The following is a 16,016-nucleotide window of genomic DNA, read 5'->3' as shown; positions in this document are numbered from 1 at the left end:
TCCTCCCGGCGCGGGCCGCGTGTGTTGTCAATCCACGCGAGTGTGCTTAGCGCTCAGTCTCCCTCCCGACTGCTCGACCCCACGACGAAAACCTACCCGCGCTCATTTTCACGAGGGAATGTCCCTCAGGGCCCTCGTGTGTGTGTGTGTGTGTGTGTGTGTGTGTGTGTGTGTGTGTGTGTGTGTGTGTGTGTGTGTGTGTGTGTGTGTCCGGGTTGAATTGCGCCACACAAACTGCCCCACAACTATGAACGCAGCGAGCCCGTTTTGGCTTGAGGAGCGGGGCGGTGCGACGGGACGCACCAGCTGATCCCACCACACTCATCGCAGCGGGGTAGGCAACCCCTTCCCCCCCCCCCCGGCCGGTGGAACGCAAACTGGCACGATTTGCCGTATACGTCGCACTGTCCCCGCCGCGGCGGAATGATCCGGGCCGCGCCGAGTTTGGGGTCAAAAACAAAAGTAGCGGTGCTGGGGGAGAAGAGGAGGGGAAGGAGGGAATAGGTACGTTTCACTGCCGGGGCAAAGGATTCAGCGGGAGGTATGGCGTCGTCCAAAACTTGAGCCGGGGCACGGCCTGGCCGTCAAATGGCGCCGGGCCTGGAATCACGCAATTCGCCGCACTGGGCCCCTCGGAGGCGGGGCGGGGCGGGGCCAAAGAGTCGCGCTCAAAGTTGTGCCGCTGTAAGGGAAAGGGGCGAGGAATCCAGCCGGAGAAATCTGCTGCGGTATCCGCGCTATTTGGCGTATGGTATGGAGCCATCTCATCCCGCCGGGGACTGCCTCTGAGCGTCGTCCCCGTCGCTCTGTCTCTCTCGCGCTCGTGGGGCGTTCCGCATGGGTGCGAGAGAGACAGAGCGACCAAGACGGCTCTGCAGCCGGGCCCGCCAGCCAGCCCGTCCCCGCCCATTTCATCCGCCGCTCGTCCCCGCGTCGCGTCGCGTCGCGTCGCGTCGCGGCTCGAGTGTAACAGTGTAACGGTCCAAACTGAAGACGGCGTGCGGGAAAGCCAGGCCGGGGAAGGCCAGGCCTAGGGCCTAGGCAGCTCAAGCCGCGCGGAGCGGAGCCGAGCGGAGCGCGGGGAAGCGCCACGGCCAGGTGACCCAAGTCCCAAGTATTCCAGGAGCTCCACCAGAAAGAAACCGGGCAAGAAAAATAGAAGGAATCGCCATAGTGACAAAAATGATGCATGCAAAATGATACATCATTGTTGCGGCACGCGGGCAAGCAATCCACGTGACAGGCGTCGCGATCCACCCACCGCCTTGTCAATACTGTCAATACGCGGCAAGGCGGCAAAGGAAGATGCATCCCCGTCACGCGGGCTTAAATGCGCAAGCGTGCGCGAGGGCCATCCCGCCCTCGCTCCGTCTCCCTCGCACCCGTGCGCGACGCGGCGTGGGGGCAGCGGAGAGAGAGAGAGAGAGAGAGAGAGAGAGAGAGAGAGAGAGAGGCCGAAGTGAAGAAGCAGCACCATTCGGAAGCGGCCTCCACGCTGATTGGCACCCAGCGCGGCACTGTGGGCCACTGGAGGAGGCGCCCAAAACTCCAGACGCGTTTTGAGCTCCTGAGTCGCTAAATGGGGCATGAACTGAGCGTGTGACCCCACCAATGGATTGCTCGTCCGGAGAGCAATCCATTGGTGGGGTCACGCGTTCGGTTCGAGTTCCATTTAGCGACTCTGGAGCTCAAAACGCGTCCGGGATTCTGACCGCTCCACCGGTCTTTTGTCCCACTGTGCGCGGCCATGGTGAGGAGACGGGACGGTTCCACCGAGGCCGTGGTGAAATGACAGGCGACCCATTGATAGCATCTCTCTCGCTCCCAATAACCGTAATAGATAGCGGACCCGACCAGAAACTCCGTCTGCGTAAGTTTTAATACACTTTGGCCAAGTTTGGGTCGCGGGCCGCGGCGGCCTCGGCGGCAGTGCCGCTCGTACCGACAGATAGCGTCTTAATTCCGAGTCACCTGTGTTCGGACAGCCAAGGGCGGCCGGGCCGAGGCAGGCCAGGGCGCCAGGGCAGGGCGAGGCAGCGGGGGCTTTTCATCTTACGCCTCCAAGTTGTCGAACACGCGGGCAAGGCGGGCAAGGCGGGCAAGGCGGGCAAGGCGGGCAAGGCGGGCAAGGCGGGCAAGGCGGGCAAGGCGGGCAAGGCGGGCAAGGCGGGCAAGGCGGGCAAGGCGGGCAAGGCGGGCAAGGCGGGCAAGGCGGGCAAGGCGGGCAAGGCGGGCAAGGCGGGCAAGGCGGGCAAGGCGGGCAAGGCGGGCAAGGCGGGCAAGGCGGGCAAGGCGGGACTGCCGGGGGGACGCGGTGCGGCACTGTGAATGATGGCGCGGCCCGGAGTTGAAGTTCGTCATCCGCCGAATGCAGCACGCAGCGAACTGATTCCGAGAGTCGTCGCTCTGTCTCTCTCGCACCTGCACGGGGCACCCCATGAGTGCGAGAGAGACAGACTCTCGGAACCAGTCCGCTGCGTGCTGCACGGCGACAGGCAAACGGATGGATGCGCCCCGCGCCACGCACCTATCCGGAAGATTAAAATAACGCGCCCGCTCAGTGTGAGTGCGAGAGAGACAGAGCGGCCGATACCTGTCCTCCTCGTCGCCATTGTCGGGCCGCTCGGGGAGGGCCGGGCGTCGCCCAGGGCGTCGCCCAGGGGGTCGCCCGGGGCCGCCGAGGGGCTGCGGATATGAATCGACACTTATTGTGTGTTTGAAAGGCGCGCCGCTGATATGATCCCGTCCTCACAATACGGGCCGTGAAGTGGAGGGGGAGGGGGGCAGCCTGGGCCGCCCGGAAGCGATCTGGAGCGGCAATAGCACTCGATGGCAGGGAAAATGGCGAGGGGAGAGAGAGAGAGAGAGAGAGAGAGAGAGAGAGAGAGAGAGAGAGAGAGAGAGAGAGAGAGAGAGAGAGAGAGAGAGAGAGAGAGAGAGAGAGAGGAATTTAAGGCCAGCACAACCATTCAGCCTAGCCCCATCCTTCGCGCGGGACCCTGCTGGGTCTGGGCGGGCCCGGCTCGGCCCGGCCCCCGTAACAGTAACAGTGAATTTACAGCTAAGCGCGCACAAACTTGGCTCCTTTTAAAGGAAAGAAAATTCAGGTTCCGCAGTAAATTGGTGACCGTAGTGCGGGCCGGTCGGTGGGCCTGTTCGCACGAGTGGGGTGGCGCGCCGAGGGTAAGCATGCAACTTTCCCTCCCAGCTCGCGCAGCTCAGCCGGGCTGGCCAGCCGCAGCGCAGGTGCCGGGGGCATCAAACGGCATGTACGGTTTAAAAACTTGGAGTCGTAAAGACAAGGCGCGCCAGGCCGCTGGCTGATGAATGGCAGTGTGGTGGGGCCCCTCTCTCTCGTCTTCCCGCGGAAACGCGAACCTCGTGCCGCGGCTAACGAACTGGCCGCGAGGTGGCGCACAGTAAAGACCGGTGGAGGCGGCTGCAAGACGCGTTTTGAGCAGCGGAGTCCATGTCACTCGAATCGAAGGTGTGGCCCCACCAATCGATTCCTCGTTCGGAGAGCAATCCATTGGTGGGGTCACACGTTCGGTTCGAGTCCCATTTAGCGACTCTGGAGCTCGAAACGCGTCTCGAGTTTTGGTCGCCTCTACTGGTCTTTCTGGCCCACTGTGTGGCGCCGGTGGCACTGTGCACGGCGAAAACAACCAGCAATAGACGCAAAGCAAATTCCAGTGGAGTTCCTCTTCCTTTTCCACTCCGCCGGTCTCCTCGATCGGATCAAGCGACATGAGGCGAGTCCGATGATGAGCCGGCAGAGCCGAGGCAGAGCCGAGGCTGGGAGCGGCGCGCGAGCGCACGGCTGGCTGGAAGCGGCTGGGACGGAACGGAACGGGAAGGAACAAATCCCTCGCCAACCCCTCCACTGTGAAGAAGCGCGGTGCCATCGGGACAGTTTAAACAAGTGAGGACTTGAAACACTTCTCAGACAATGCCTTGGCACGCGGCGCTCGGACACCGCCCACTTGTTGGCAATCCCTCCGTCATGATGCGCCTTCTCGGGTCCCCCAGCACCTCGCCCAGCACGTCCACGTCCAGCGGGCCGGCCTTCGCCTCGCTCTGCTTCGCTTCATTCGCTCGCTTATTCATCTCGGGCCTCGCCCCGCAGCCTCCGGCAGGCCGGCCAAACCCCGCCTCGGGCTGCTCCACGCTCTCCGCGCTCCCCGCGCCGCCCAGCCAGCAGACTCATTCCGAGAGTCGCCTTCGCCGCTCTGTCCCTGTCGCCCCATGAGTGCGAGAAAGACAGAGCGACGAAAAAGACTCTCGGAATCAGTCCGCTGCTCCGCGCCGCCTCCCCGGACGTTACTCGGGCAGCGCGACGACGTAACGACGTCACCCCGGCCGTGGCGGGGCAGCGGCGGACAGCCCCCATGCCGAGTTATAACTGGAGCCACTCCTGGAGTCCTGGAGGGGAAAAGGGGAGTCCCAGTCGCGGCAGTTCGGAGTATTTTTCCGAAGCGCGGCGCCGTGGCCCACTGCCCCTCCCCTCCCCCGACAGGCCGTGCGGGACGGCCCGGGATGGGCTTCATGAAGCCGGCTTGTTTTAATGGCGGGGAACAATATGGGCGGCAAGAAAGCAGCGCGCTTTAGGCGGCGCGGCGCAGCGCGGCCTGCATGGATGTTTACACGGCGCGCCCTGCCGTGTGCGTGTACGCCGTGTGCGCCGTGCAGGTCGTCGTGTACGCCGGGCCGGGTGGAAATCAGGGGCGCGGCTTATTTTCTCGGGCAGGGAAGACCGGGGAAGGCCACTGTGGTGCCGCTTTGGCTGCTGCTGCTTTTGCTGCTGCTGCTTTTGCTGCTGCTGCTTTTGCTGCTGCTGCTTTTACTGCTGCTGCTTTTGCTGCTGCTGCTTTTGCTGCTGCTGCTTTTGCTGCTGCTGCTTTTGCTGCTGCTGCTTTTGCTGCTGCTGCTTTTGCTGCTGCTGCTTTTGCTGCTGCTGCTTTGCTGCTGCTGCTGCTTTTGCTGCTGCTGCTGCTACTGCTGGAGCTGCTGCTTTGCTGTTGCTGCTGCTTTTGCTGCTGCTGGTTTTCCTTCTGGTTCTCCTGTTGGCTTACCTTCCGCTTGCTCTCTTCGATGCCGTGGAGGGGACCTATCATGTAACCTGCCGACTGATTCCGAGGGTCGTTTTCGTGTCGCTCTGTCTCTCTCCTACCGAGACGGGACGCCCGTTGAGTGTGAGAGACGGAGACAGCGCCGAAAAAAAAACGACTCTCGGAATCAGTCTACTGGCGGACGCTTTAAAGGAAATTAGTCCGCGCTGCGCTGCGTCGCGTCGCGTCGCCCGGTGCGTTATCGCCCGGCAGCGCCACCTGCCTCGCCGTCACGCCCTAACTTACCAACTCACACAAAGCCGCGAGGCCCGCCAGGCCCGCCAGGCCCGCGAGGGGCCGCAAGCTCCCATCCCCGCCCTCGCTTCCTGCTCAACATCATGTTCCTGCGGGAGTTCTTGCCTCCCTCCCTGTGTGTGTGTATGTGTGTGTGTGTGTGTGTGTGTGAGTGTGTGTGTGTGTGAGAGGGCAGAACACACTGCGGCGTGCAGCGCCTCGCGCGACCCCGCCGCGCGGGAACAGCGATATATTGACAGGTGGGCCACATCAATCAAACCCCATCTCTCGGAGAGGGAAAATGTAATCGGATCGGAGCGGCGGCGGCGCGGGGACAAAACCAGAAATAAGTGAAAAGGGGGGAAAAGGAGGAGAGAGCGATTCAATCGGCGAGCGCAGTTTTGATGTACGGCGTCATCAGACTACCGCACTGGGAAAATAATCACACTGCACTGCCGCGCCTTGCGAGAGGATCGCGACGGGCCCGTCTCGGGGCACCGTGAGCACGGCGACGGCAGGTACTTCTCCACGTCCACCTCGCCCCACCTCACTCTGCCGCGGCGGGGTGGTGCCGTCGTAGACGCCGTACCGGGGCAGGCGGTGTGCCGAAGGGAGGGTGGGGGAGAGTCGCGCGCGGCTCAGACGCCTCCACCTTAAACTTGCCCTGCAGACTGATTCCGAGAGTCGTTTTCGTCGCTCTGTCTCTCTCGAGCTCAAGGGGCGCTCCCTATGGGTGCAAGGGAGACGAAGCGACGAAAGCGACTCTCGGAATCACTTGCCGGGTCAGGCCTGTGGCCAGTAATCACAGTGCTCGGCATGGAGGGCTGTCCCTCCCCCACCCTCCACCGCAGCAGTCCCGAAGGCAGCGCGACGACGCCGCTTCGCTGCAAGGAACACAACGCTGCTCTTGAGCCTCCACAAAAGCTGGACCAGATCAGTCGCACTCCAGTTCATGTCACTGCCCGCGGCGCGGCGAGCCAGGGCGAGCGGAGCAGTCTCGTCTCAACAGGCTCTCCAAAAACGGCGTCTGCCACCAGCGAGCGGGACTCGAACCCGGGCCACGCAGGAGCAGCGGTATCGCCCCTGGGCACTCAGGGAAGGGAGGGGAGGGGGGGAAGTACGGGAGGGGTAGAGTTCATACACGGTCAGCTGCAAAGTGCCATTTATTTGCACAGCACACAACCTGACGAGACGGACTCGCCAAATATCTTCTTCCTCCTCCTCCTCCTCCTCCTCCTCCTCCTCCTCCTCCTCTTCTTCCTCCTCCTCCTCCTCCTCCTCCTCCTCCTCCCCCTCCTCCCCCTCCTCCTCCTCCCCTTTTCTGCCTCGTCATGCCGACGTGTGGGTAGCACCGGACAGACAGGAAACAGCAATCCTCTTACTCGATTAAGTTTTACGACCCAATTCAAACAACTTGACTGGGGTGGTGTGTGCCCGTCTGCTGCTCCCCGCTGCATATCGCCCGCACGGCGGCACAGCGCACCAACGCGCGGGCACCCCGCGCCTGCCAGCCGAGCGGACGGACGGACCGACAGACGGCGGGAGCAGATGTCCGTCCGCAACATGACAAAATTCCCGCTTCGCATCTCGTCGGATTAAAATCATAGCAATCAGTGTGTTTAGTTTCTATTTCTTTTTGCAGCACCTCGACGCACAAGAGGGGCCCAGAAGACCGGTGGAGGCGGCCAAAATCCCAGACGCGTTTCATTTCGAGCTCCAGAGTCGTTAAATGGGACTCGAACCGAGCATGTGACCCGACCCCATCAATGGATTTCTCTCCGAACGAGGAATCCATTGGTGGAGTCACACGTTCGGTTCGAGTCCTATTTAGCGACTCTGGAGCTCGAAACGCGGCCGGCTCTACCGGTCCTCTGGCCCACTGTGCGGCGGGCTGCTCGGGGAGGGCGCCGCGCTGGGAAGGCCAGGCCTAGGGCCAGGCCTATGGCGTCAGGCTGCGCGGGCGTTGCCTACGCTGCAGGCGCTCAACGACATGCAGGCCGCCGTGCTGAGGTGGCTGGGTGCCGCCATGCTGTACGTTTATTAGGGCTGTCCAGGGCAGCCCCTCCGCAGTCTCATCAGCGGCGGCACGAAGGACAACAAGCTGGGCACGGCCCTGTAGACTTGTTCCGAGAGTCGTTGTCATTGCTGTGTCTCTCTCGCACGTACACTGGACGCCCCATGAGTGCGAGCGAGGCAGAGCGACGGATGCGACTCTCGGACAGCCTGTTGGCCGTCAGCGCTATCGCCGTGAGGGAAGCGCGGTCTGCAGCCCGGCGGCTTGAACGACCCGCGCGGCGCACCGATGCAGCGCCGCCAAGACGGCGTCGGACGTCCAAAACGACCTGACTTTGCTTGACTACTCGAAAGGCGATTCTTGCAGCGGCCGGGATATGCCGGCAACCACGCCGTGGCCCGGGTGGAGGGTGCGTTCTGGCCTCGGGCGCGGCAGCCAAAAGCGGCCACCCCGCCCCGCCGGGCATGTCGTGCGCGCACGGAAAAAAATCCGTGGTCGTGGCGACCGAATCTCGATCGCCACGACCATCTTTTTCGATAGCTTGGGGGACTACCGGATTTCTGATCGTGAGAACCATGTCACCGAGCTGAGGCAAGCTGGCCATCAGAACGACTGTGTTGATTGTGACAACCAAGAATAAGGTATCCTAGAACCGTCGTCCATCAGTTGCAGGGAAGGTATGATTTTAGTGCCTCTTCGAGACGACCAGAAAGTTGGTTGAGAGAACCAACTCATCTGACACTTCAGCCGATATCTCGTTCGTGGGGAATTTCTATGCAACGCTCAGCAGACTCGGTTTCAACTTGGTCTGTGGTCCTCGCAAATGTAGTGTTTCTTACACTGTGATCCGAAACTGGCATCACAATCAAAAATGAATGAGTAGGCACGGCGAAGACGCCGCACCGTCGCTCTGTCCGATTGAGCAGAAGACAAGTGGTTGGGGATCATGCCTGAACCTAACCTATTGACCGAACGTAGACGCCAGCGAGAGGCAACATGAAAATGCGTTCTTCTCGACTTCAGTGTAATATTTTGTTCAGAACTTTTAGCTGACGGCTAGAGAACATATTTACCGAGGCAACAGACAACATTATTTGCGAAAATTATTTACTTGAGTAACATAAATCGGAAATACTAATAGGCGAACGGGGACGCCGCCACCAAGCGGCAGGTCCGTGAAACCTCGACTCTCAGAACCGAACTTCCTTGAGCAGAGCGGTCGGTTGTGACGATCGGCTCGGGCCGACCAAGTGACTTGTAAGAGGATAAATACGCTAGTTGGTTGTCTGAATCAAGCCGTTCGATGCCCACAATCACTGTAACGACAACTGAGTACATCCGATCGTGACGACCAACAGCTTTTTTTCCGTGCGGGCTGAGCCACCCTTAATCTGGGCGAGTCAACAGCACATCCGAGTACACCTAATATTAGTGGGTGCTGGCCCACGGCTGCATGCCGCCGCGAGAGCATCACAACGCGTCCCTGTGCGAGCAGTGTGTGTGTGTGTGCGAGCAGTGTGTGTGTGTGTGAGTGAGAGAGAGAGAGACCGAGTGACCACGGGCTTCCCACTGAATCAGATTTTCGGCAGCGGCGAACGCCTCGGTTTGTTCCTTGTTCCGGCGGGTGGACGTTTTGCCGTATGAGGAAGAGAGAGAGGAGGGCTTTGTGGAGCCAAGCTGAGCGTACCGCACCGTGGCCGGGGCCAGGCCGGGGCGGGCAGCCGGCGGGTCGGTAGGTGGCGGGCCACTTTGGCTGCCGCGGAGAAAGAGAGAGAGAGAGAGAGAGAGAGAGAGAGAGAGAGAGAGAGAGAGAGAGAGAGAGAGAGAGAGAGAAAGAGAGAGAGAGAGAGAAAGAGAGAGAGAGAGAGAGAGAGAGAGAGAGAGAGAAAGAGAGAGAGAGAGAGAGAGGGGGGGGGGGGATGGATTCGCACAGAAAGGAGTGGGGCTCTGCGCGGAGCGGCACTCGAAGTGGCGACGCGATGCGCTTCGTTTTGGCCGGAATCATCATTATCACCATCCTCTTTATCTCTCAACAAAGAATTCATTGTTCGCGCCGGCGTGCTTGTGTGAGAGAGAGACAGAGTGCGTGTGTGTATAATTTGGTGTTTGTGCTCGGCTCTGAGATACGCGCGTGTTGATTTTGCCCTCCGGCAATCAGTGGAGTGCCGCCCCCGCCTCCCTCTCCGCCCCCTCCCCCTCGCCCGCTCTTTCTTCATGTTTGACAACACCATCTGCTTCTGTGCAATCAAGACTAGGGGCCCGCCAAGTATTGTCTTCCTCATTGGCTGAGCGAGAGCAAGCCCGCTCGCCTTCAAGAGGACACGAGGAGGCCTTGAGTCGCTCCGCCTGCGGTGTCCTTGTGTGTGAGTGTGTGTGTGTGTGTCTGTGTGACCTCCGGCTGTCTGTGCAAGCCTTGTTGAAAATAAGGTCAAATAAGATCCCGTGCGGTTTAATACCCCGTTCCTTTTACTGACAGTGCCGTGTAGTACAGTCCTCAGACTGATTCCGAGAGTCAGTTTTCTCGCGCTGTCTCTCTCGCACGCAAGGGCGCCCTTGCAAGTAGGGACGGGCGATTTTGCGATTAATCGCAGGTGCGATGCGATTTTTTCAAAAAATCGCGGTGCGATTTCGGTTTTTGAACCTCGGCGATTAATCGCAAAATCGCAAAATCGCAAAAAATCACTAAATCGCAAAAATCGCACCGTGCATGGATTTCGCGACCACTGCACCGAACGAGGCTAGCGCGTGTTGTCGGTGCCACTAGCCTGCCATTTGACCACTCAGGAAATTGTTTTGGCACTTTTTAAAAAGATTTTGTGCCATAATGGGTAGTATATAAGTATTGTTGCGTTTGTTTGCGATTTTTGCGATTTTGCGATTCTTGCGATTCTTGCGATTTTTGCGATTCTTGCGATTTTGCGATTAATCGCATGAAATCGCGATATATGAGAAATCGCAATCGCGATACTAAAATTTGGAAATCGCCCGTCCCTACTTGCAAGAGAGACAGAGCGACGAAAGCGACTCTCGGAATCAGTCTGCTGATCATGCAGGCCCGGCAGGCCGTTGCGCCCTCCGTTAGAGCCAAGCCGTAAGCCCGGCGGTGACACCTGCGGCTGTGGCGAAGCGGCGGTCGTCCAGGGCGTGCACCTCGGCGTGCTGCAGCCTACTGCACCTGCACTGTCAAGGGGAAGCCCCTCGCAAATTGGCCTGGTAGCCTCCTCGACACCTCGCGCAGAATACAGGTGTACAGGTGCGTGGCACGGTGGGCAAGAAAACCGGTGGAGGCGGACAAAATCCAGAATCGTTAAAAATGACTTGAACCGAACGTGTGTAACCCCACCAATGGATTCCTCGTTCGGAGAGCAATCTGGTGGGGTGACACGTTTGGTTTGAGTTCCATTTAGCGACTCTGGAGCTAAAAACGCGTCTAGAATTTTGGCGACCTCCACCGGTTTTCTGATATGCACTGTGGGACAGCCACACTTGACTTCCCGCACCGGAGTCGACAAATGAAACGAAATATTCCACCGACAGTTGTTTTCGTGATGCAGTCGTGGAGACCGGGAGAGTGGCAGCGTCGCGGCGGAGGCAGCCCAAGGGCGGATCCAGAGACGGGTTCAGGGGGGGGGGTCGCAAAAGTTGCCTACCTAAGTGCGACTTTTTGCCTATCTTTCAGCCCCCCCCCCCCCTTTGGATCCGCGCCTGAGGCAGCCACGCCACTGGTCGAGACAGCCATCATGAAGCTGTGGGGCGAAAGCAGGGCTTGGCACGGCTTGGTGCAGCCCAACTGTCATGTTTTCGCCCCGGGTCTTCTTCTTCCTTTCCTCCCGGACCGACTCGGGCCTCGACCGAGCAGACTCATTCCGAGAGTCGTTTTCTTCGCTCTGTCCCTCTAGCACTTATACGGGACGCCCCATAAGTGTGAGAGAGGCAGCGACGAGAACGACTCTCGGAATCAGTCTGCAGACCGCCTGATGATTGTGGCCCTGTCTCCGCCGCGCCGCTTATACAACGCCGCAGAAGCGGTCGTCCGAACTAGCATCACACCACACTGGTAACACTTGCACGCTTTCGGTCAAGTGTGGTGACCACACTGGCAGCCTCGGCCTGTCCCGACTGCCGCTCGAGCGGCAAGCACGCCAAGCACGGCGATTCCCGATTGCTCCTTGATTGCTCCGCGCTGTGACGGCCGGTGACGGCAATAATGCAGCGACCCGCTGAGTAATGTCGATGTGCACACGCGTCAACGCCAAAGAAGCCCAAAGGGCATTTTTCAGTGTGCCTTGCGCCAGTCTGTCAAACGCGTGGGGAGCTGTTGTGTGCTCGCTGGCCGCGGGTACAGTCGACGCCGAAAGTAACGAGCTGGCCCGTTTGCGGCCCAGGGGCCCGCCGCGGGGCCCGCGGGGCCCGAGGTGTAAGGCAGGCCGCTCTTTGCCGCTTGGACCGGGCTCCTTCGCGACGCGTCTGCACCGTCCGCTGCACGGACTGCACTGCTAAAAAGAGAACACAACAAATCTACGAGAATTTCCGGCAAATTTGTTTTATCAGGAATGGGTTTGTAGTTTTAACGTGCAAAAATAACGTAGAACTGGACCTGCGTGACGAGTGCACTTCAGCCCAGAGGCCTCGTTGTACTTTGTAACAATTCTCGTTGAACTTTCTACAATCCTCGTTGATTTTTTTTTTCAGTTTTCGTTGTACTTTTTGTTGACTATTCACACTTTTTCTTGCAGTGCGCCGCCGTAGTGGCGCGGTGGCCGACGAGAGGAGCCCGCTGAGAAGAGACTTCCATCGCGGCGCTCGCGGGTTTTTCTCGGTTCTCAACTGCACGGGTCAGCAGTGGCGCGGAGAGCCAGTCTCGCCGTTCCACCACGACGCCGTGCGACTGCAAAGTAACGGTGGTGGAAAATCTCACCGGTTGCGGACAGACGGACAGAATCTCATCCAGGCCCGATTGGAGGAACTTGCAGTGCAGAGAAATAGAAAGACAGAAACGCCATCGGCGAATAGCCTAGTGCTTGCTGCTTTCACTGTCAAAAATTCCGTACTTTTGTACGGAAAATGTACGGACGAAAATGGTACGGAAGTACGGAACGTCCGTGTCCCATAAGAACTCATGTAATCGGGTACGGAAAAAGTACAGAAGTTCCGTACGGACGACCCAGACAAATGATTGACCAGACGTGTTCCGTACTTTTTCTGTACATTTTTCTCGCAATGTTACGTAGCTTTCTCATCGTAGAAATTCCGCACAGCGAGTCTGTAGGAGGCGCGTCTGGTTTCCTCTACTCCTGAAATTATCCAATGTGGCGAATGTCAAGCTTGAATCGGCTAATCGCATCATCAAGTCGGAAGCCAGGAAGCCATGCCTGGCTTCCCTGCTCGTCGGGTCCGTTTCCGCTTTCTGGGCGTGTGCTTAATTGGACTTGCATAGGCCTGTGTGGCGGCGTGGCGGTCCGGACAGCGTTTCGGCGTGCATCTCCGCCAAAGTTGCCAACTTGATTCATAAATGGCAAATGGCCCCGCCCCAGCCCGCCGCACCACCACGCCACCGCGGTACCTATATTGCACGCTGGCAATGCGTTCCCCGGAGTGCAACACAAACAATTAGAGAGAGCGGCGGTGGCAGCGGCGGGGCGGGGCGGGACGGGGTGGATGTCAAACAGAGTCGGTCAGCCGTCGGCGGCGACGTCAGACGTCTGAGGCGGTGACGCGCTCCGACACGGGCACCAGATTCCCTTTTCGCACCGACTGGCATCCATGCATCCATTACTCTTCCAGTGGGGAAGGTGTGCCTGCCAGCTTCCAGCGGTGGCCCCTCCAGAGCGCCTCGGCCGCCCAACATTAGCGAGATCCTCAACTTTGGAGCCGCAGCCCCGGACTCCGGACGACGCCGTCGAGGCGTGCCGACGGCCAGCCCCGTTACCGCTCCGCTAACTAGGGCCACTCCTTGGAGGCGGCCGCGCCGCGCCGCGCCCCGCCCCGGCGCGCCCCGCCCCACCCCACCCCACCCCGCCCCGCCCCGCACATTATGCCACGGGGCCGCTGCACCTGTTCGACGACGGCCAGAGGACCGCGCCAAAGTTTTCGCAAATGACGGCGTGCTGGCCATCAACCTCTTCGGCGGCGTGCTCAAGGAAGGCCAGGACGGCCCCGACGTGCTCAATGGGCGGCGGCAGCTTCGCCCATGGCTTGGCCCATGGCTTGGCCCATGGCTTGGCTTCGCTGGCAGCGACGGGCCCGACGCAGTGTAAACTAATTTGTCTCCCGGAGCATGGGAACGTCGTGGCGTCGTCAGCGGGCCGCCCCCGCCACGCCGTGGCCGCCGACTCCCCGGCGAGGCATCGACTAGCGCGCGATTAGCTTAGCAACTAGCGCCCCACTGCAGGCACCATCGAATTACGACTCCGATGGCGGACCAGAAAACGACTCGCCACTGCAAATATGACATGCCCTGAAAGTAGGCTCCATTTTGCGACCGGCATGTCATATTTGCAGTGAACACTGGCGCATGTATGTCAAATGGTGCACTGCATTTATGAAGAACGTTGAAGCTCAGGAGCAGACACTCTCACCGCTGAGCAGCTGCACTGTCAATTTTTCGCTGAGAAAAGCTGTCTGGTCCTGGTCCTGAGCTTCATTTCTCAGTACAGTTAAATACAAAAAGTAATCACAATTGTGAGAAGTCCACATGTAAGTTACTCAGGATCTTCCATCATAAGCTGCCAACTTGGCTGTGCTGTCGTGATACCAAGGTTTTTGTTCGCATGGCGAAGAAAAGGATTAACGGGGGCGAGCGAGAGTAACCCGAACGCGCCATCGCGCTGCACGGGCGCCCTCAGCAACGCCGGGGCCTCGGCCGAGGCAGACGGCCGGGGCCGCTGAGGCGCCGGCTTCTTTGGGTCCTTTTAGACGGGCAGGGGGAGCGATCCGGTAGGGCCGCTTAAAAAGGGGCGCGGTTTTGCGGAAAGCAATATAACGGTCGCCGTGCTCGATTACGGCGGGGCAACGCAGTGTAGGGCTGCCCTCATAAACATGCAAAGCTTTTTTAAAGTGATGGGCACGCGGCTCGACCCGGCCGTCGGACGGCAAGCAGTCACTGTCGCCAAGCCGTCTCGTCTCACTCCGCTCCGCTCTGCGCCCCACAGAAGACCGGTGGAGGCGGCCAAAATTCTAAACGCGTTTTGAGCCCCAGAGTCGCTAAATGGGACTCGAACCGAACGTGTGACCCCACCAATGGATTGCTCTCCGAACGAGGAATTCTATGGTGGGGCCACACGTTCGGTTCGAGCCCAGAGACTCTAGAGTTCAAAATGCGTCTAGAATTTTGGCCGCCTCCACCCGTCTTCTGGCCCACTGTACGCCCTGCCTGCCGCCTCTCTTCGTCGTTCTCGTAGCTTCCACTCGATTCTCTCGCGCGTCCTTGCAGTCGTCCTCGCCGTAGTCCGTGGCGTCCTTGGCGTCCGCGCTCGACACGCCGCCCGCTCCACCGCGCCTCGGTATGAAAAAGAGAGCGAGCGTGGCGGTCGTTCTGGCCGCGCCGAGGCCGCAGAGGCACCCAGGGTGCTCTAAAACAGGTTCAATTAATTTCCCTCGAGGTTGTTGCCGTTGTTGCTGTTGTTGTTGCTGCTGCTGAGGCCTCTGGGGCTGTCCAGGGCGCACCGCAGCAGCCCTCCTGACCTTCCGCAGGTATCGCCGTCTCTCTCGCTCTCCCTGCCGGGACGGCAGCCCGAGCGGGAACCGCAGGGGGAGTGGTGCGATGGCCGGCGTGCCGCGGCGTGCCGACTGGGCCAGCAGGCCAGTTTAGACAGACGGAAACCCTTTCGTAAATGACTTGACTCGAGCACATGAGGGTGTCAAATTATTTATCTCGAATGGATGAGGGAAATCTTTTGGAGCGTATTGGAAGACTGATGAGCTCGAAGCTCGAGTTCTCCGCCTCGCGCGGCACTCGTGTAAATTTTGTCAGAATGTCAGAAACCTGTCTGAAATACTGAATAAAATTCACGCACCTCTCTGAAAGCTGAAAACTTCTTCTGACATTTTGTAAGACTCAGACCAAGACGCAGGCCATCATCAGATCAAGTGTTCAGAATCGGAGCTTTCAGAGGTGAGCGAATTTTGATCAGGATTTCAGACATGTTTCTGCCATTCTGACAAAATTTACACGGGTGACGTCTTGTGGTTCGCAGTGCAGTGCCAGGGAGCTTCCGAGCCAGCAGGCAAATAGACGCTTGCGCGATATGGTGCATTATTTGGCAGGTCGACTCGGAGAGACTCGGGGCGGGGCGGGTAGCGTGACATTGTGGCGAGGCAGGCGAGGCCAAGCCAGGCCACGTGTGTTTGCAGACCTCTGCTTCTTCCCACACAGCGCACGAACACTCGCACCGTGTCTTACGGGATCAGCGAATCGCCCACCAAACGGTGGAAATAGTAGCGGCGAGTGGAGGGGGAGGGACTGCGGCAGCCTGCTGCAGGATGATGGGGTGGGCAGGGCAGCGGTGGGCAGAAAAAAAATCAAGGGTTGTCGAGGCAAGGAGAAGTGTGTGGTGTAGAAGGGTGGACACAGTGATGGTGCACAGTGGGCCAGAAAACCCGGTTGAAAGTCGCTAGACGCGTTTTGAGCTTCAGACGCGGCTTCAAAGTCGCTTAATTGG

Source organism: Thrips palmi, unplaced genomic scaffold (assembly GCF_012932325.1).
Source record: "Thrips palmi isolate BJ-2018 unplaced genomic scaffold, TpBJ-2018v1 HiC_scaffold_10, whole genome shotgun sequence".
NCBI classification, from domain to species: Eukaryota; Metazoa; Arthropoda; class Insecta; order Thysanoptera; family Thripidae; genus Thrips; species Thrips palmi.
This window is presented reverse-complemented; position numbering follows the sequence as displayed.